At 53.2% G+C, this 19,040-nt stretch overlaps 6 non-coding genes and 3 pseudogenes across 6 annotated transcripts; all 9 read left to right on the forward strand.

Moving 5' to 3' along the window:
- Positions 1 to 3,411: 3,411 nt before the first annotated feature.
- On the forward strand, positions 3,412 to 3,530 carry LOC125993261 (5S ribosomal RNA). The gene has a single exon (XR_007490091.1). It is a non-coding gene; the product is annotated as a 5S ribosomal RNA (ribosomal RNA).
- Positions 3,531 to 4,409: 879 nt separating this feature from the next.
- Positions 4,410 to 4,528, forward strand: LOC125993217 (5S ribosomal RNA; annotated as a pseudogene).
- Positions 4,529 to 5,370: 842 nt separating this feature from the next.
- Positions 5,371 to 5,489, forward strand: LOC125993298 (5S ribosomal RNA). Its single transcript, XR_007490126.1, has one exon. It is a non-coding gene; the product is annotated as a 5S ribosomal RNA (ribosomal RNA).
- Positions 5,490 to 9,532: 4,043 nt separating this feature from the next.
- On the forward strand, positions 9,533 to 9,651 carry LOC125993262 (5S ribosomal RNA). Its single transcript, XR_007490092.1, has one exon. It is a non-coding gene; the product is annotated as a 5S ribosomal RNA (ribosomal RNA).
- An 874-nt stretch (positions 9,652 to 10,525) lies between these two features.
- Positions 10,526 to 10,644, forward strand: LOC125993218 (5S ribosomal RNA; annotated as a pseudogene).
- Positions 10,645 to 11,486: 842 nt separating this feature from the next.
- On the forward strand, positions 11,487 to 11,605 carry LOC125993299 (5S ribosomal RNA). Its single transcript, XR_007490127.1, has one exon. It is a non-coding gene; the product is annotated as a 5S ribosomal RNA (ribosomal RNA).
- A 1,506-nt stretch (positions 11,606 to 13,111) lies between these two features.
- LOC125993264 (5S ribosomal RNA) lies at positions 13,112 to 13,230 on the forward strand. Its single transcript, XR_007490093.1, has one exon. It is a non-coding gene; the product is annotated as a 5S ribosomal RNA (ribosomal RNA).
- An 877-nt stretch (positions 13,231 to 14,107) lies between these two features.
- Positions 14,108 to 14,226, forward strand: LOC125993223 (5S ribosomal RNA; annotated as a pseudogene).
- Positions 14,227 to 15,068: 842 nt separating this feature from the next.
- Positions 15,069 to 15,187, forward strand: LOC125993181 (5S ribosomal RNA). Its single transcript, XR_007490061.1, has one exon. It is a non-coding gene; the product is annotated as a 5S ribosomal RNA (ribosomal RNA).
- Positions 15,188 to 19,040: the final 3,853 nt, after the last annotated feature.

Here is a 19,040-nt window from a genome sequence, read left to right on the forward strand (position 1 = left end):
CGGGGGCTATTTTCGGCCACTTGGCTCGTGCGCACGGCCTCCCGGATGTGCCGGGCGGGTGCGCGAGCTCGCCGACCGCTGTAAGTCGAATGAGGCGCCGCGACCACCTCCGCGGTGCTTATAAACAGCCGATCCGCTCGGCGGGGGCTATTTTCGGCCACTTGGCTCGTGCGCACGGCCTCCCGGATGTGCCGGGCGGGTGCGCGAGCTCGCCGGCCGCTGGAAGTCGAATGAGGCGCCGCGACCACCTCCGCGGTGCTTATAAACAGCCGATCCGCTCGGCGGGGGCTATTTTCGGCCACTTGGCTTGTGCGCACGGCCTCCCGGATGTGCCGGGCGGGTGCGCGAGCTCGCCGGCCGCTGGAAGTCGAATGAGGCGCCGCGACCACCTCCGCGGTGCTTATAAACAGCCGATCCGCTCGGCGGGGGCTATTTTCGGCCACTTGGCTCGTGCGCACGGCCTCCCGGATGTGCCGGGCGGGTGCGCGAGCTCGCCGGCCGCTGGAAGTCGAATGAGGCGCCGCGACCACCTCCGCGGTGCTTATAAACAGCCGATCCGCTCGCGGGGGCTATTTTCGGCCACTTGGCTCGTGCGCACGGCCTCCCGGATGTGCCGGGCGGGTGCGCGAGCTCGCCGGCCGCTGGAAGTCGAATGAGGCGCCGCGACCACCTCCGCGGTGCTTATAAACAGCCGATCCGCTCGGCCGGGGCTATTTTCGGCCACTTGGCTCGTGCGCACGGCCTCCCGGATGTGCCGGGCGGGTGCGCGAGCTCGCCGCCCGCCGGAAGTCGAATGAGGCGCCGCGACCACCTCCGCGGTGCTTATAAACAGCCGATCCGCTCGGCGGGGGCTATTTTCGGCCACTTGGCTCGTGCGCACGGCCTCCCGGATGTGCCGGTCGGGTGCGCGAGCTCGCCGGCCGCTGGAAGTCGAATGAGGCGCCGCGACCACCTCCGCGGTGCTTATAAACAGCCGATCCGCTCGGCGGGGGCTATGTTCGGCCACTTGGCTCGTGCGCACGGCCTCCCGGATGTGCCGGGCGGGTGCGCGAGCTCGCTGGCCGCTGGAAGTCGAATGAGGCGCCGCGACCACCTCCGCGGTGCTTATAAACAGCCGATCCGCTCGGCGGGGGCTATTTTCGGCCACTTGGCTCGTGCGCACGGCCTCCCGGATGTGCCGGGCGGGTGCGCGAGCTCGCCGGCCGCTGGAAGTCGAATGAGGCGCCGCGACCACCTCCGCGGTGCTTATAAACAGCCGATCCGCTCGGCGGGGGCTATTTTCGGCCACTTGGCTCGTGCGCACGGCCTCCCGGATGTGCCGGGCGGGTGCGCGAGCTCGCCGGCCGCTGGAAGTCGAATGAGGCGCCGCGACCACCTCCGCGGTGCTTATAAACAGCCGATCCGCTCGGCGGGGGCTATTTTCGGCCACTTGGCTCGTGCGCACGGCCTCCCGGATGTGCCGGGCGGGTGCGCGAGCTCGCCGACCGCTGTAAGTCGAATGAGGCGCCGCGACCACCTCCGCGGTGCTTATAAACAGCCGATCCGCTCGGCGGGGGCTATTTTCGGCCACTTGGCTCGTGCGCACGGCCTCCCGGATGTGCCGGGCGGGTGCGCGAGCTCGCCGGCCGCTGGAAGTCGAATGAGGCGCCGCGACCACCTCCGCGGTGCTTATAAACAGCCGATCCGCTCGGCGGGGGCTATTTTCGGCCACTTGGCTCGTGCGCACGGCCTCCCGGATGTGCCGGGCGGGTGCGCGAGCTCGCCGCCCGCCGGAAGTCGAATGAGGCGCCGCGACCACCTCCGCGGTGCTTATAAACAGCCGATCCGCTCGGCGGGGGCTATTTTCGGCCACTTGGCTCGTGCGCACGGCCTCCCGGATGTGCCGGGCGGGTGCGCGAGCTCGCCGGCCGCTGGAAGTCGAATGAGGCGCCGCGACCACCTCCGCGGTGCTTATAAACAGCCGATCCGCTCGGCGGGGGCTATTTTCGGCCACTTGGCTCGTGCGCACGGCCTCCCGGATGTGCCGGGCGGGTGCGCGAGCTCGCCGCCCGCCGGAAGTCGAATGAGGCGCCGCGACCACCTCCGCGGTGCTTATAAACAGCCGATCCGCTCGGCGGGGGCTATTTTCGGCCACTTGGCTCGTGCGCACGGCCTCCAGGATGTGCCGGGCGGGTGCGCGATCTCGCCGGCCGCTGGAAGTCGAATGAGGCGCCGTGACCACCTCCGCGGTGCTTATAAACCGCCGATCCGCTCGGCGGGGGCTATTTTCGGCCACTTGGCTCGTGCGCACGGCCTCCCGGATGTGCCGGGCGGGTGCGCGAGCTCGCCGGCCGCTGGAAGTCGAATGAGGCGCCGCGACCACCTCCGCGGTGCTTATAAACAGCCGATCCGCTCGGCGGGGGCTATTTTCGGCCACTTGGCTCGTGCGCACGGCCTCCCGGATGTGCCGGGCGGGTGCGCGAGCTCGCCGGCCGCTTGAAGTCGAATGAGGCGCCGCGACCACCTCCGCGGTGCTTATAAACAGCCGATCCGATCGGCGGGGGCTATTTTCGGCCACTTGGCTCGTGCGCACGGCCTCCCGGATGTGCCGGGCGGGTGCGCGAGCTCGCCGGCCGCTGGAAGTCGAATGAGGCGCCGCGACCACCTCCGCGGTGCTTATAAACAGCCGATCCGCTCGGCGGGGGCTGTTTTCGGCCACTTGGCTCGTGCGCACGGCCTCCCGGATGTGCCGGGCGGGTGCGCGAGCTCGCCGGCCGCTGGAAGTCGAATGAGGCGCCGCGACCACCTCCGCGGTGCTTATAAACAGCCGATCCGCTCGGCCGGGGCTATTTTCGGCCACTTGGCTCGTGCGCACGGCCTCCCGGATGTGCCGGGCGGGTGCGCGAGCTCGCCGGCCGCGATCTCCTCCGCGGTGCTTATAAACAGCAGCATGCGCACGGCCTCCCAGAATTTGAACACATTTCGTCAATAAATTTCGCATATTGAATTTTGAAGTTTAATATAATGCAACAATTGAGCTCGACTTAAACAAAGGATATATCATAAAATCGTAAATTTCCGTCGAATTTTAGGGGGTCGACTTATACACCGAGTCGACCTGTACACCGGCAAATACGGTAAATACGATTAAATAAAATGATACGACTGGCATAAAAACAAATATAAACCACATAAAAATAAAAGTCACCATTACGTTGAATTATTGGGAGCACCGAGCTTGTTTCTCAGAAACGAGCCGGTCCCATCCAGGCGTAATCGGAGACAATGAAACCCGAAGTGGTTAAGGTTTGTCTTTTAATGCAGGATGCTTGGTCTCCATGTGCCGAAGCAGTTTTGAAGGCTTCATTGGCTCGCTCGCTAGTTTCAGGGGCGATTGTGTCTATAAAATGCAAAATGTTGGGTCACCTCACGGCTTACGGCCATACTACCCTGAGAACGCCCGATCTCGTCCGATCTCGGAAGCTAAGCAGGGTCGGGCCTGGTTAGTACTTGGATGGGAGACCGCCTGGGAATACCAGGTGCTGTAAGCTTTTTCTTTTTCTTATGTGCACTTCAATCGTTTAAGAAGCAATTTTTTACAACACCCATCACGAATGGCATCCGGAAACAGCAAGCCTAATTTAAACTCCGACATTGAAACTATAACACGAGTTTGAAAGCTATATTATGTGGTGACATCCACAGCATTGTAGTTAAATTTTTTACCGCTAGAGAGCAGACTATGTACAGTGAGCATGGCTCCCTGTGAACTCAAAGCAGCAGGCTTGACTTGTAAAAGAACCCAACACAACACTTCCATGAAGTAATTGTACTAAGTTCATTTTGTTTTTCCTTATTTAATCACTTCACTGGTTTCTTTTATATCAAACAAATTGTTTTAGGTTATTCACCTGACATGTTGATCCATCAGCTGATAAAGACGCGTCACCATCACATCTGTGACACTCTGATGAAGGCGGAAGAAACCGCCGAAACATGTCAGGTGAATAACCTAAAACAATTTGTTTGATATAAAAGAAACCAGTGAAGTGACTTCCATGAAGTGTTTTTAAACTTTTCAAGGCATTTATTTTGATTCAGCAAAATGCAGGTCGCAACGGCAAATTCGTGCTACCGCATAAAAAGCTGTCAATAACTTTTCATGATAGCCATGTTTCCAGAAAACACCAAAAGCCTTGGAAGAAAGCCTGTTTCGGCCCTGGTTGTAAAAAAAACAAAAAAAAAAAAACAAAAGGGAAGGGTGACCGTCCGGGAATACCAGGTGCTGAAAGCCTTTTTTTTTTTTTTTTTTTTTCCCCACGTCAATTGTGAAAGGAAACTTTTACCACAGCCATCAAGTCCCGCCGCTGCTTGGCATGGTTTCAGGGGCGATTGTGTCTATAAAATGAAAAATTCTGAGCGGTCTCACGGCTTACGGCAATACTACCCTGAGAGCGCCCGCTCTCGTCCGACCTCGGAGGCTAAGCAGGGTCGGGCCTGGTTAGTACTTGGATGGGAGACCGCCTGGGAATACCATTTACCGTAAGCTTTTTTTTTTTTTTTTTTTTCTTATGTGCACTTCAATCGTTTAAGCCAAGAACTTTTTACAGCACCCATCACGAATGGCATTCGGAAACTGCAAGCCTAGTTTGAACTCCGACACTGAAACTACAACACGAGTTTAAAACCTACATTGTGTGGCGACAGCCATAGCATTGCAGTTCACGTTTTTACCGCTAGAGGACAGACTATGTACAGTGAATAAAGAGCATGGCTCCCTGTGAACTCAAAGCAGCAGTCTTTACTTGTAAAAGAACCCAGCACAACACATTGCGCTTCCATGTAGTGTTTTTACCTTTTTCATGACATTTATTTTGATACAGCCAAATGCAGGTTTTGTGCACTTCACTTTTCCGTTGGGCATTCGCGTAGAACCCTATTCCAGTTACGGCCAGATTCTTTTAGACTAGTGGTCCCCAAACTTTCTTGCGCCACGGACCGGCTACGCGTCAGAAATATTTTTGCGGACCTGCCTTTATATATATAAATAAACAATAAATCTATACAAATAAATACTACATTTATAATAAATATATATAAATAGGATTAAATAAAATGATACGACTGGCATAAAAACAAATATAAACCACATAAAAATAAAAGTCACCATTACGTTGAATTATTGGGAGCACCGAGCTTGTTTCTCAGAAACGAGCCGGTCCCATCCAGGCGTAATCGGAGACAATGAAACCCGAAGTGGTTAAGGTTTGTCTTTTAATGCAGGATGCTTGGTCTCCATGTGCCGAAGCAGTTTTGAAGGCTTCATTGGCTTGCTCGCTAGTTTCAGGGGCGATTGTGTCTATAAAATGCAAAATGTTGGGTCACCTCACGGCTTACGGCCATACTACCCTGAGAACGCCTGATCTCGTCTTATCTCGGAAGCTAAGCAGGGTCGGGCCTGGTTAGTACTTGGATGGGAGACTGCCTGGGAATACCAGGTGCTGTAAGCTTTTTCTTTTTCTTATGTGCACTTCAAGCTCTTTTTTTTTTTTTTTTTTCTTCTTATGTGCACTTCAATCGTTTAAGCCAAGACCTTTTTACAACACCCATCACGAATGGCATTCGGAAACTGCAAGCCTAGTTTGAACTCCGACACTGAAACTACAACAAGAGTTCAAAACCTCTATGTACAGTGAATAAAGAGCATGGCTCCCTGTGAACTCAAAGCAGCAGTCTTTACTTGTAAAAGAACCCAGCACAACACATTGCGCTTCCATGTAGTGTTTTTACCTTTTTCATGACATTTATTTTGATACAGCCAAATGCAGGTTTTGTGCACTTCACTTTTCCGTTGGGCATTCGCGTAGAACCCTATTCCAGTTACGGCCAGATTCTTTTAGACTAGTGGTCCCCAACCTTTCTTGCGCCACGGACCGGCTACGCGTCAGAAATATTTTTGCGGACCTGCCTTTATATATATAAATAAACAATAAATCAATATAAATAAATACTACATTTATAATAAGTATATATACCGTATTTGCAGGTGTATTGGTCGACCTTTTTCGATCCAAAATCGACCGAAAAAAATCGACCTCGACTTATACACCGAGTCATAAAATTTAACTTCGTATTCATCGCTTCAAATGTGATGGTAACCAAGGCCGTTTCTCATGCATCTCATTGTGCGTTGCACTTAGAAAATTTGAACCGGGCGGCGTGCGCGAGTGCGCGGCCCGCTGGAAGTCGAATGAGGCGCCGCGACCACCTCCGCGGTGTTTATAAACCGCCGATCCGCTCGGCGGGGGCTATTTTCGGCCACTTGGCTCGTGCGCACGGCCTCCCGGATGTGCCGGGCGGGTGCGCGATCTCGCCGGCCGCTGGAAGTCGAATGAGGCGCCGCGACCACCTCCGCGGTGCTTATAAACAGCCGATCCGCTCGGCGGGGGCTATTTTCGGCCACTTGGCTCGTGCGCACGGCCTCCCGGATGTGCCGGGCGGGTGCGCGAGCTCGCCGGCCGCTGGAAGTCGAATGAGGCGCCGCGACCACCTCCGCGGTGCTTATAAACAGCCGATCCGCTCGGCGGGGGCTATTTTCGGCCACTTGGCTCGTGCGCACGGCCTCCCGGATGTGCCGGGCGGGTGCGCGAGCTCGCCGGCCGCTGGAAGTCGAATGAGGCGCCGCGACCACCTCCGCGGTGCTTATAAACAGCCGATCCGCTCGGCGGGGGCTATTTTCGGCCACTTGGCTCGTGCGCACGGCCTCCCGGATGTGCCGGGCGGGTGCGCGAGCTCGCCGACCGCTGTAAGTCGAATGAGGCGCCGCGACCACCTCCGCGGTGCTTATAAACAGCCGATCCGCTCGGCGGGGGCTATTTTCGGCCACTTGGCTCGTGCGCACGGCCTCCCGGATGTGCCGGGCGGGTGCGCGAGCTCGCCGGCCGCTGGAAGTCGAATGAGGCGCCGCGACCACCTCCGCGGTGCTTATAAACAGCCGATCCGCTCGGCGGGGGCTATTTTCGGCCACTTGGCTCGTGCGCACGGCCTCCCGGATGTGCCGGGCGGGTGCGCGAGCTCGCCGGCCGCTGGAAGTCGAATGAGGCGCCGCGACCACCTCCGCGGTGCTTATAAACAGCCGATCCGCTCGGCGGGGGCTATTTTCGCCCACTTGGCTCGTGCGCACGGCCTCCCGGATGTGCCGGGCGGGTGCGCGGGCTCGCCGGCCGCTGGAAGTCGAATGAGGCGCCGCGACCACCTCCGCGGTGCTTATAAACAGCCGATCCGCTCGGCGGGGGCTATTTTCGGCCACTTGGCTCGTGCGCACGGCCTCCCGGATGTGCCGGGCGGGTGCGCGAGCTCGCCGGCCGCTGGAAGTCGAATGAGGCGCCCGACCACCTCCGCGGTGCTTATAAACAGCCGATCCGCTCGGCGGGGGCTATTTTCGGCCACTTGGCTCGTGCGCACGGCCTCCCGGATGTGCCGGGCGGGTGCGCGAGCTCGCCGGCCGCTGGAAGTCGAATGAGGCGCCGCGACCACCTCCGCGGTGCTTATAAACAGCCGATCCGCTCGGCGGGGGCTATTTTCGGCCACTTGGCTCGTGCGCACGGCCTCCCGGATGTGCCGGGCGGGTGCGCGAGCTCGCCGCCCGCCGGAAGTCGAATGAGGCGCCGCGACCACCTCCGCGGTGCTTATAAACAGCCGATCCGCTCGGCGGGGGCTATTTTCGGCCACTTGGCTCGTGCGCACGGCCTCCAGGATGTGCCGGGCGGGTGCGCGATCTCGCCGGCCGCTGGAAGTCGAATGAGGCGCCGTGACCACCTCCGCGGTGCTTATAAACCGCCGATCCGCTCGGCGGGGGCTATTTTCGGCCACTTGGCTCGTGCGCACGGCCTCCCGGATGTGCCGGGCGGGTGCGCGAGCTCGCCGGCCGCTGGAAGTCGAATGAGGCGCCGCGACCACCTCCGCGGTGCTTATAAACAGCCGATCCGCTCGGCGGGGGCTATTTTCGGCCACTTGGCTCGTGCGCACGGCCTCCCGGATGTGCCGGGCGTGTGCGCGAGCTCGCCGGCCGCTTGAAGTCGAATGAGGCGCCGCGACCACCTCCGCGGTGCTTATAAACAGCCGATCCGCTCGGCGGGGGCTATTTTCGGCCACTTGGCTCGTGCGCACGGCCTCCCGGATGTGCCGGGCGGGTGCGCGAGCTCGCCGGCCGCTGGAAGTCGAATGAGGCGCCGCGACCACCTCCGCGGTGCTTATAAACAGCCGATCCGCTCGGCGGGGGCTGTTTTCGGCCACTTGGCTCGTGCGCACGGCCTCCCGGATGTGCCGGGCGGGTGCGCGAGCTCGCCGGCCGCTGGAAGTCGAATGAGGCGCCGCGACCACCTCCGCGGTGCTTATAAACAGCCGATCCACTCGGCCGGGGCTATTTTCGGCCACTTGGCTCGTGCGCACGGCCTCCCGGATGTGCCGGGCGGGTGCGCGAGCTCGCCGCCCGCCGGAAGTCGAATGAGGCGCCGCGACCACCTCCGCGGTGCTTATAAACAGCCGATCCGCTCGGCGGGGGCTATTTTCGGCCACTTGGCTCGTGCGCACGGCCTCCCGGATGTGCCGGTCGGGTGCGCGAGCTCGCCGGCCGCTGGAAGTCGAATGAGGCGCCGCGACCACCTCCGCGGTGCTTATAAACAGCCGATCCGCTCGGAGGGGGCTATTTTCGGCCACTTGGCTCGTGCGCACGGCCTCCCGGATGTGCCGGGCGGGTGCGCGAGCTCGCCGGCCGCTGGAAGTCGAATGAGGCGCCGCGACCACCTCCGCGGTGCTTATAAACAGCCGATCCGCTCGGCGGGGGCTATTTTCGGCCACTTGGCTCGTGCGCACGGCCTCCCGGATGTGCCGGGCGGGTGCGCGAGCTCGCCGGCGGCTGGAAGTCCAATGAGGCGCCGCGATCTCCTCCGCGGTGCTTATAAAGTGCCGATCCGCTCGGCTTGGAGCTATTTCCGGCCTCCCGTTGGTGCCGGGCGGCGTGCGCGAGCTCGCCGGCCGCGATCTCCTCCGCGGTGCTTATAAACAGCAGCATGCGCACGGCCTCCCAGAATTTGAACACATTTCGTCAATAAATTTCGCATATTGAATTTTGAAGTTTAATATAATGCAACAATTGAGCTCGACTTATACAAAGGATATATCATAAAATCGTAAATTTCCGTCGAATTTTAGGGGGTCGACTTATACACCGAGTCGACCTGTACACCGGCAAATACGGTAAATACGATTAAATAAAATGATACGACTGGCATAAAAACAAATATAAACCACATAAAAATAAAAGTCACCATTACGTTGAATTATTGGGAGCACCGAGCTTGTTTCTCAGAAACGAGCCGGTCCCATCCAGGCGTAATCGGAGACAATGAAACCCGAAGTGGTTAAGGTTTGTCTTTTAATGCAGGATGCTTGGTCTCCATGTGCCGAAGCAGTTTTGAAGGCTTCATTGGCTCGCTCGCTAGTTTCAGGGGCGATTGTGTCTATAAAATGCAAAATGTTGGGTCACCTCACGGCTTACGGCCATACTACCCTGAGAACGCCCGATCTCGTCCGATCTCGGAAGCTAAGCAGGGTCGGGCCTGGTTAGTACTTGGATGGGAGACCGCCTGGGAATACCAGGTGCTGTAAGCTTTTTCTTTTTCTTATGTGCACTTCAATCGTTTAAGAAGCAATTTTTTACAACACCCATCACGAATGGCATCCGGAAACAGCAAGCCTAATTTAAACTCCGACATTGAAACTATAACACGAGTTTGAAAGCTATATTATGTGGTGACATCCACAGCATTGTAGTTAAATTTTTTACCGCTAGAGAGCAGACTATGTACAGTGAGCATGGCTCCCTGTGAACTCAAAGCAGCAGGCTTGACTTGTAAAAGAACCCAACACAACACTTCCATGAAGTAATTGTACTAAGTTCATTTTGTTTTTCCTTATTTAATCACTTCACTGGTTTCTTTTATATCAAACAAATTGTTTTAGGTTATTCACCTGACATGTTGATCCATCAGCTGATAAAGACGCGTCACCATCACATCTGTGACACTCTGATGAAGGCGGAAGAAACCGCCGAAACATGTCAGGTGAATAACCTAAAACAATTTGTTTGATATAAAAGAAACCAGTGAAGTGACTTCCATGAAGTGTTTTTAAACTTTTCAAGGCATTTATTTTGATTCAGCAAAATGCAGGTCGCAACGGCAAATTCGTGCTACCGCATAAAAAGCTGTCAATAACTTTTCATGATAGCCATGTTTCCAGAAAACACCAAAAGCCTTGGAAGAAAGCCTGTTTCGGCCCTGGTTGTAAAAAAAACAAAAAAAAAAAACAAAAGGGAAGGGTGACCGTCCGGGAATACCAGGTGCTGAAAGCCTTTTTTTTTTTTTTTTTCCCCACGTCAATTGTGAAAGGAAACTTTTACCACAGCCATCAAGTCCCGCCGCTGCTTGGCATGGTTTCAGGGGCGATTGTGTCTATAAAATGAAAAATTCTGAGCGGTCTCACGGCTTACGGCAATACTACCCTGAGAGCGCCCGCTCTCGTCCGACCTCGGAGGCTAAGCAGGGTCGGGCCTGGTTAGTACTTGGATGGGAGACCGCCTGGGAATACCATTTACCGTAAGCTTTTTTTTTTTTTTTTTTTTCTTATGTGCACTTCAATCCTTTAAGCCAAGAACTTTTTACAGCACCCATCACGAATGGCATTCGGAAACTGCAAGCCTAGTTTGAACTCCGACACTGAAACTACAACACGAGTTTAAAACCTACATTGTGTGGCGACAGCCATAGCATTGCAGTTCACGTTTTTACCGCTAGAGGACAGACTATGTACAGTGAATAAAGAGCATGGCTCCCTGTGAACTCAAAGCAGCAGTCTTTACTTGTAAAAGAACCCAGCACAACACATTGCGCTTCCATGTAGTGTTTTTACCTTTTTCATGACATTTATTTTGATACAGCCAAATGCAGGTTTTGTGCACTTCACTTTTCCGTTGGGCATTCGCGTAGAACCCTATTCCAGTTACGGCCAGATTCTTTTAGACTAGTGGTCCCCAAACTTTCTTGCGCCACGGACCGGCTACGCGTCAGAAATATTTTTGCGGACCTGCCTTTATATATATAAATAAACAATAAATCTATACAAATAAATACTACATTTATAATAAATATATATAAATAGGATTAAATAAAATGATACGACTGGCATAAAAACAAATATAAACCACATAAAAATAAAAGTCACCATTACGTTGAATTATTGGGAGCACCGAGCTTGTTTCTCAGAAACGAGCCGGTCCCATCCAGGCGTAATCGGAGACAATGAAACCCGAAGTGGTTAAGGTTTGTCTTTTAATGCAGGATGCTTGGTCTCCATGTGCCGAAGCAGTTTTGAAGGCTTCATTGGCTTGCTCGCTAGTTTCAGGGGCGATTGTGTCTATAAAATGCAAAATGTTGGGTCACCTCACGGCTTACGGCCATACTACCCTGAGAACGCCTGATCTCGTCTTATCTCGGAAGCTAAGCAGGGTCGGGCCTGGTTAGTACTTGGATGGGAGACTGCCTGGGAATACCAGGTGCTGTAAGCTTTTTCTTTTTCTTATGTGCACTTCAAGCTCTTTTTTTTTTTTTTTTTTCTTCTTATGTGCACTTCAATCGTTTAAGCCAAGACCTTTTTACAACACCCATCACGAATGGCATTCGGAAACTGCAAGCCTAGTTTGAACTCCGACACTGAAACTACAACACGAGTTCAAAACCTCTATGTACAGTGAATAAAGAGCATGGCTCCCTGTGAACTCAAAGCAGCAGTCTTTACTTGTAAAAGAACCCAGCACAACACATTGCGCTTCCATGTAGTGTTTTTACCTTTTTCATGACATTTATTTTGATACAGCCAAATGCAGGTTTTGTGCACTTCACTTTTCCGTTGGGCATTCGCGTAGAACCCTATTCCAGTTACGGCCAGATTCTTTTAGACTAGTGGTCCCCAACCTTTCTTGCGCCACGGACCGGCTACGCGTCAGAAATATTTTTGCGGACCTGCCTTTATATATATAAATAAACAATAAATCAATATAAATAAATACTACATTTATAATAAGTATATATACCGTATTTGCCGGTGTATTGGTCGACCTTTTTCGATCCAAAATCGACCGAAAAAAATCGACCTCGACTTATACACCGAGTCATAAAATTTAACTTCGTATTCATCGCTTCAAATGTGATGGTAACCAAGGCCGTTTCTCATGCATCTCATTGTGCGTTGCACTTAGAAAATTTGAACCGGGCGGCGTGCGCGAGTGCGCGGCCCGCTGGAAGTCGAATGAGGCGCCGCGACCACCTCCGCGGTGTTTATAAACCGCCGATCCGCTCGGCGGGGGCTATTTTCGGCCACTTGGCTCGTGCGCACGGCCTCCCGGATGTGCCGGGCGGGTGCGCGAGCTCGCCGGCGGCTGGAAGTCCAATGAGGCGCCGTGATCTCCTCCGCGGTGCTTATAAAGTGCCGATCCGCTCGGCTTGGAGCTATTTCCGGCCTCCCGTTGGTGCCGGGCGGCGTGCGCGAGCTCGCCGGCCGCGATCTCCTCCGCGGTGCTTATAAACAGCAGCATGCGCACGGCCTCCCAGAATTTGAACACATTTCGTCAATAAATTTCGCATATTGAATTTTGAAGTTTAATATAATGCAACAATTGAGCTCGACTTATACAAAGGATATATCATAAAATCGTAAATTTCCGTCGAATTTTAGGGGGTCGACTTATACACCGAGTCGACCTGTACACCGGCAAATACGGTAAATACGATTAAATAAAATGATACGACTGGCATAAAAACAAATATAAACCACATAAAAATAAAAGTCACCATTACGTTGAATTATTGGGAGCACCGAGCTTGTTTCTCAGAAACGAGCCGGTCCCATCCAGGCGTAATCGGAGACAATGAAACCCGAAGTGGTTAAGGTTTGTCTTTTAATGCAGGATGCTTGGTCTCCATGTGCCGAAGCAGTTTTGAAGGCTTCATTGGCTCGCTCGCTAGTTTCAGGGGCGATTGTGTCTATAAAATGCAAAATGTTGGGTCACCTCACGGCTTACGGCCATACTACCCTGAGAACGCCCGATCTCGTCCGATCTCGGAAGCTAAGCAGGGTCGGGCCTGGTTAGTACTTGGATGGGAGACCGCCTGGGAATACCAGGTGCTGTAAGCTTTTTCTTTTTCTTATGTGCACTTCAATCGTTTAAGAAGCAATTTTTTACAACACCCATCACGAATGGCATCCGGAAACAGCAAGCCTAATTTAAACTCCGACATTGAAACTATAACACGAGTTTGAAAGCTATATTATGTGGTGACATCCACAGCATTGTAGTTAAATTTTTTACCGCTAGAGAGCAGACTATGTACAGTGAGCATGGCTCCCTGTGAACTCAAAGCAGCAGGCTTGACTTGTAAAAGAACCCAACACAACACTTCCATGAAGTAATTGTACTAAGTTCATTTTGTTTTTCCTTATTTAATCACTTCACTGGTTTCTTTTATATCAAACAAATTGTTTTAGGTTATTCACCTGACATGTTGATCCATCAGCTGATAAAGACGCGTCACCATCACATCTGTGACACTCTGATGAAGGCGGAAGAAACCGCCGAAACATGTCAGGTGAATAACCTAAAACAATTTGTTTGATATAAAAGAAACCAGTGAAGTGACTTCCATGAAGTGTTTTTAAACTTTTCAAGGCATTTATTTTGATTCAGCAAAATGCAGGTCGCAACGGCAAATTCGTGCTACCGCATAAAAAGCTGTCAATAACTTTTCATGATAGCCATGTTTCCAGAAAACACCAAAAGCCTTGGAAGAAAGCCTGTTTCGGCCCTGGTTGTAAAAAAAACAAAAAAAAAAAAAACAAAAGGGAAGGGTGACCGTCCGGGAATACCAGGTGCTGAAAGCCTTTTTTTTTTTTTTTTTTCCCCACGTCAATTGTGAAAGGAAACTTTTACCACAGCCATCAAGTCCCGCCGCTGCTTGGCATGGTTTCAGGGGCGATTGTGTCTATAAAATGAAAAATTCTGAGCGGTCTCACGGCTTACGGCAATGCTACCCTGAGAGCGCCCGCTCTCGTCCGACCTCGGAGGCTAAGCAGGGTCGGGCCTGGTTAGTACTTGGATGGGAGACCGCCTGGGAATACCATTTACCGTAAGCTTTTTTTTTTTTTTTTTTTTCTAATGTGCACTTCAATCGTTTAAGCCAAGAACTTTTTACAGCACCCATCACGAATGGCATTCGGAAACTGCAAGCCTAGTTTGAACTCCGACACTGAAACTACAACACGAGTTTAAAACCTACATTGTGTGGCGACAGCCATAGCATTGCAGTTCACGTTTTTACCGCTAGAGGACAGACTATGTACAGTGAATAAAGAGCATGGCTCCCTGTGAACTCAAAGCAGCAGTCTTTACTTGTAAAAGAACCCAGCACAACACATTGCGCTTCCATGTAGTGTTTTTACCTTTTTCATGACATTTATTTTGATACAGCCAAATGCAGGTTTTGTGCACTTCACTTTTCCGTTGGGCATTCGCGTAGAACCCTATTCCAGTTACGGCCAGATTCTTTTAGACTAGTGGTCCCCAAACTTTCTTGCGCCACGGACCGGCTACGCGTCAGAAATATTTTTGCGGACCTGCCTTTATATATATAAATAAACAATAAATCTATATAAATAAATACTACATTTATAATAAATATATATAAATAGGATTAAATAAAATGATACGACTGGCATAAAAACAAATATAAACCACATAAAAATAAAAGTCACCATTACGTTGAATTATTGGGAGCACCGAGCTTGTTTCTCAGAAACGAGCCGGTCCCATCCAGGCGTAATCGGAGACAATGAAACCCGAAGTGGTTAAGGTTTGTCTTTTAATGCAGGATGCTTGGTCTCCATGTGCCGAAGCAGTTTTGAAGGCTTCATTGGCTTGCTCGCTAGTTTCAGGGGCGATTGTGTCTATAAAATGCAAAATGTTGGGTCACCTCACGGCTTACGGCCATACTACCCTGAGAACGCCTGATCTCGTCTTATCTCGGAAGCTAAGCAGGGTCGGGCCTGGTTAGTACTTGGATGGGAGACTGCCTGGGAATACCAGGTGCTGTAAGCTTTTTCTTTTTCTTATGTGCACTTCAAGCTCTTTTTTTTTTTTTTTTTTTCTTCTTATGTGCACTTCAATCGTTTAAGCCAAGACCTTTTTACAACACCCATCACGAATGGCATTCGGAAACTGCAAGCCTAGTTTGAACTCCGACACTGAAACTACAACAAGAGTTCAAAACCTCTATGTACAGTGAATAAAGAGCATGGTGTCAGGCAGGGGACAAGGCGAAGGACTCGGATGCAGAGTCGTATCTATCTGGGATTTATTCCAGCAAGCACTCAGAGCAAAAGTACAAAACAAAGCGCCTCTTGCGAGGGAAAACACGGGGCAAAAAGTACAAACAAAAGGCGTCGCACTGTGGCGAGTCAAAAGGCTAAAAGTACAAATCAAAACGCCTCTTTCGAGGGAAAACGTGTAGCAAAAAGTACCAACAAAAGGAGTCGCACTGGAGCGAGACAAAAAGGCGCTGGAGACCCAGGCACAACCAAAAGCGTCGCTCGGCGGCGAGACAAAAAGGAGAGTTCTTTCAGAGAGTTCGGACATCAAGGAATCGCTGGTGGTCGGGACGAGGCTAGACACACTGGCACAAGACAAGGGGAAGACACGGACTAAATACACACAAACGGGCGGGGACACAGGTGATGACAATTAGTATCGATTACGCGGGTGCACACAATCGGGATCAGGGAAGACAAGACAACCAACACCGAGGAAGGAAACACGAACTGAAACGGAAGGAATGACAAAATAAAACCGGAAGTAAAGTTACGACAATTGACGAGACAAAAAACTGAAAAAATAAACGCGACCGCATGACAGAACCCCCCCCCTAGGGCCGGATCCCAGACGGCCCAGGAGCCCCAGGGTGAGCCGCATAGAAGTCCTCAAAAAGTCCCGGGTCCAAAATATAACTAGGCGGCACCCATTGCCGCTCCTCCGGTCCATAACCCTCCCAGTCCACCAGGTACTGCCAGCCCCGGCCTCTTCTGCGCACATCCAATAGTTCTTTGACGGTGTAGGCCGTCCCACCGTCCACAGTCCGCGGAGGCGGAGGGGGCGCCGGATCCGGCACCAACGGGCTGTCCACCACCGGCTTGACCTTCCCAACGTGAAAGGTGGGGTGGACTGCAAGGGACCTGGGCAAGCGTAGACGCACCGCGGCCGGGTGCACGACCTTGGCGATGGGGAACGGACCCACGAAGCGAGGCGCCAGTTTCCTGGAGTCCCCCCGGTGGGGAAGATCCTTGGTGGATAGCCAGACACGTTGACCTCTCTGGTACACGGGCGCCGGACGTCTCCTCCGGTCAGCCATCCGCTTTACCCGGTCCCCCTGTCGGACCAGCGTGGCCCGAGCCGCCGACCAGACGCGATGACAGCGGCGCACCAAGGCGTGGGCCGAAGACACCGTCACCTCCGGCTCACTGTCAGGGAAGACAGGGGGCTGGTAGCCAAACACACACTTGAAGGGGGACATACCTGTAGCCGTGGTGGGCAGGGAGTTGTGGGCATACTCCACCCAGGAGAGGTTCTTGCTCCACGAGGAGGGGTTCTGGGAGACCAGGCAGCGGAGACTTGTCTCCAACTGTTGATTAATACGTTCTGTCTGTCCGTTTGCCTCCGGGTGATAGCCTGACGTGAGACTCACGGTTGCCCCTATGAGCTTACAAAACTCCCGCCAAAACCTGGATACGAATTGGGACCCTCTATCGGAAACTATGTCTTTCGGGAACCCATGAACCCGGAATATGTGGTCCATCATCACGGTGGCCGTTCGTTTAGCGGACGGGAGCTTGGGCAAGGCGATAAAATGAGCCATCTTTGAAAATCTATCCACCACTGTGAGTATGGTGGTTCGCCCATGCGAGGTCGGAATCCCGGTGACGAAGTCCATAGATATCTCCGCCCACGGGCGCGAAGGAATGGGTAGGGGATGCAGCAACCCCATGCGGGCGCCGTGGGCGTTCTTATTCCGGGCGCAGACGGGACAGGCGGCAACGTATTCCTTGACGTCTGCCCTCATGGAGGGCCACCAGAATCGCTGCTGGATTACGAACAGCGTTCGGCGCATGCCCGGATGGCAGGAGAGTCTGGAGGTGTGAGCCCAATGGATGACTTGGGATCGTAATTGAACAGGGACAAATAGTCGGTTCTCAGGGCAACCACTAGGGGGTGGTTCGTTACCATTGGCCTGCTGTACCCGGCCTTCGATAGGCCAGGTCACGGCTCTAACCAGGCAATGAGAAGGCAGGATAGTCTCAGGCTTCTTAATTTCTGGGTCCGAGTTGAAAACACGGGAGAGGGCGTCAGGCTTGGTGTTCTTGGTTCCCGGTCTGTAGGACAAAGTGAAGTTAAAACGATTGAAAAAAAGTGACCAGCGGGCTTGGCGTGAATTCAGTCTCTTAGCTGACTTAATGTATTCTAAATTTTTATGGTCTGTCCAGACCAAAAAAGGCTGCTGTGCTCCCTCTAACCAATGTCTCCATTCTTCTAATGCCAGCTTGACTGCCAACAGTTCGCGATCCCCCACGTCATAATTCTGTTCGGCGGGCGTCAGCCGTCGAGACAGGAACGCGCACGGATGGAGCTTGTTGTCGCTCTTGGCCCTCTGCGAAAGGATGGCACCTACTCCTTGATTGGAGGCGTCCACCTCCACCACAAACTGCCGCGACGGATCAGGGAGCGTGAGGATGGGAGCGGTGCTGAAACGGTTCTTTAGCTCCTGGAAGGCCGCCTCCGCCTCTGCTGACCAGCGGAAGGGGACTTTAGGAGACGTGAGCGCGTGCAAGGGAGCCGCTGTGGCACTGAAGCCCTTAATGAATCGCCGATAAAAATTGGCAAAGCCCAGGAATTGTTGCACCTTCTTGCGTGAGTCAGGGGTAGGCCATTCCGTTACCGCGCTTACTTTCGCCGGGTCCATCTCTACTTTGCCCGGGGCTACGATGAAGCCGAGAAAAGAAACGGTGCTCTTGTGAAATTCACTTTTCTCGGCCTTTACGTATAGTTGGTGTTCCAGGAGTCGTTTCAACACCGTCTCGACGTGAACCCTATGGGTCTTCAGATCTGGGGAGTAAATCAAAATATCGTCCAAATATACGTACACAAACCGGTCCAAACAGTCTCTCAAAACATCGTTTATCATGGCCTGAAACACAGCGGGAGCATTGGTGAGGCCAAATGGCATGACGCGGTATTCAAAATGTCCTCGATGCGTGTTGAACCCTGTCTTCCATTCGTCCCCTTCCCGGATGCGCACCAGATGGTAGGCGTTGCGCAGATCTAACTTGGTGAACACCCGGGCTTGCTGTAATTGGTCGAACACGGTCGACATCAGTGGGAGCGGATACCGATTCTTGATGGTGATCTGATTGAGGGGACTATAATCAATGCAGGGACGTAGGGTGCCGTCCTTCTTGCCCACGAAAAAGAACCCCGCCCCCGCAGGCGACGACGACGGTCGAATCAGCCCTGCTTGCAAGGAGGAGTCTATATATTCATTCAAGGCTTGCTTCTCAGGTCCCGAGAGAGAATACAGCCTCCCCTTGGGTATCGTTGATCCCGGCAGCAGGTCAATGGCGCAATCATACGGACGGTGGGGAGGCAGAGAGGTAGCCTTGGCCTTGCTGAATACCTCGGCCCATTGGTGGTAACACGCAGGGACCCCGGTTAAGTCTGGGGTTGGCGCGTCTGGAGCGGAAGGCACAGGGCGCGGGTTAGACTTGATACAGGAATCATGACAGTCGGACCCCCATCCCGTTATTTCCCCTGATCCCCAGTCTATAGCGGGGTTGTGGCGTTGAAGCCATGGATACCCGAGAATGAGAGGGTTCATTGGTGAGGTCACGACATGTAGACGTATGTT

Source organism: Syngnathus scovelli, unplaced genomic scaffold (assembly GCF_024217435.2).
Source record: "Syngnathus scovelli strain Florida unplaced genomic scaffold, RoL_Ssco_1.2 HiC_scaffold_27, whole genome shotgun sequence".
NCBI lineage: Eukaryota > Metazoa > Chordata > Actinopteri > Syngnathiformes > Syngnathidae > Syngnathus > Syngnathus scovelli.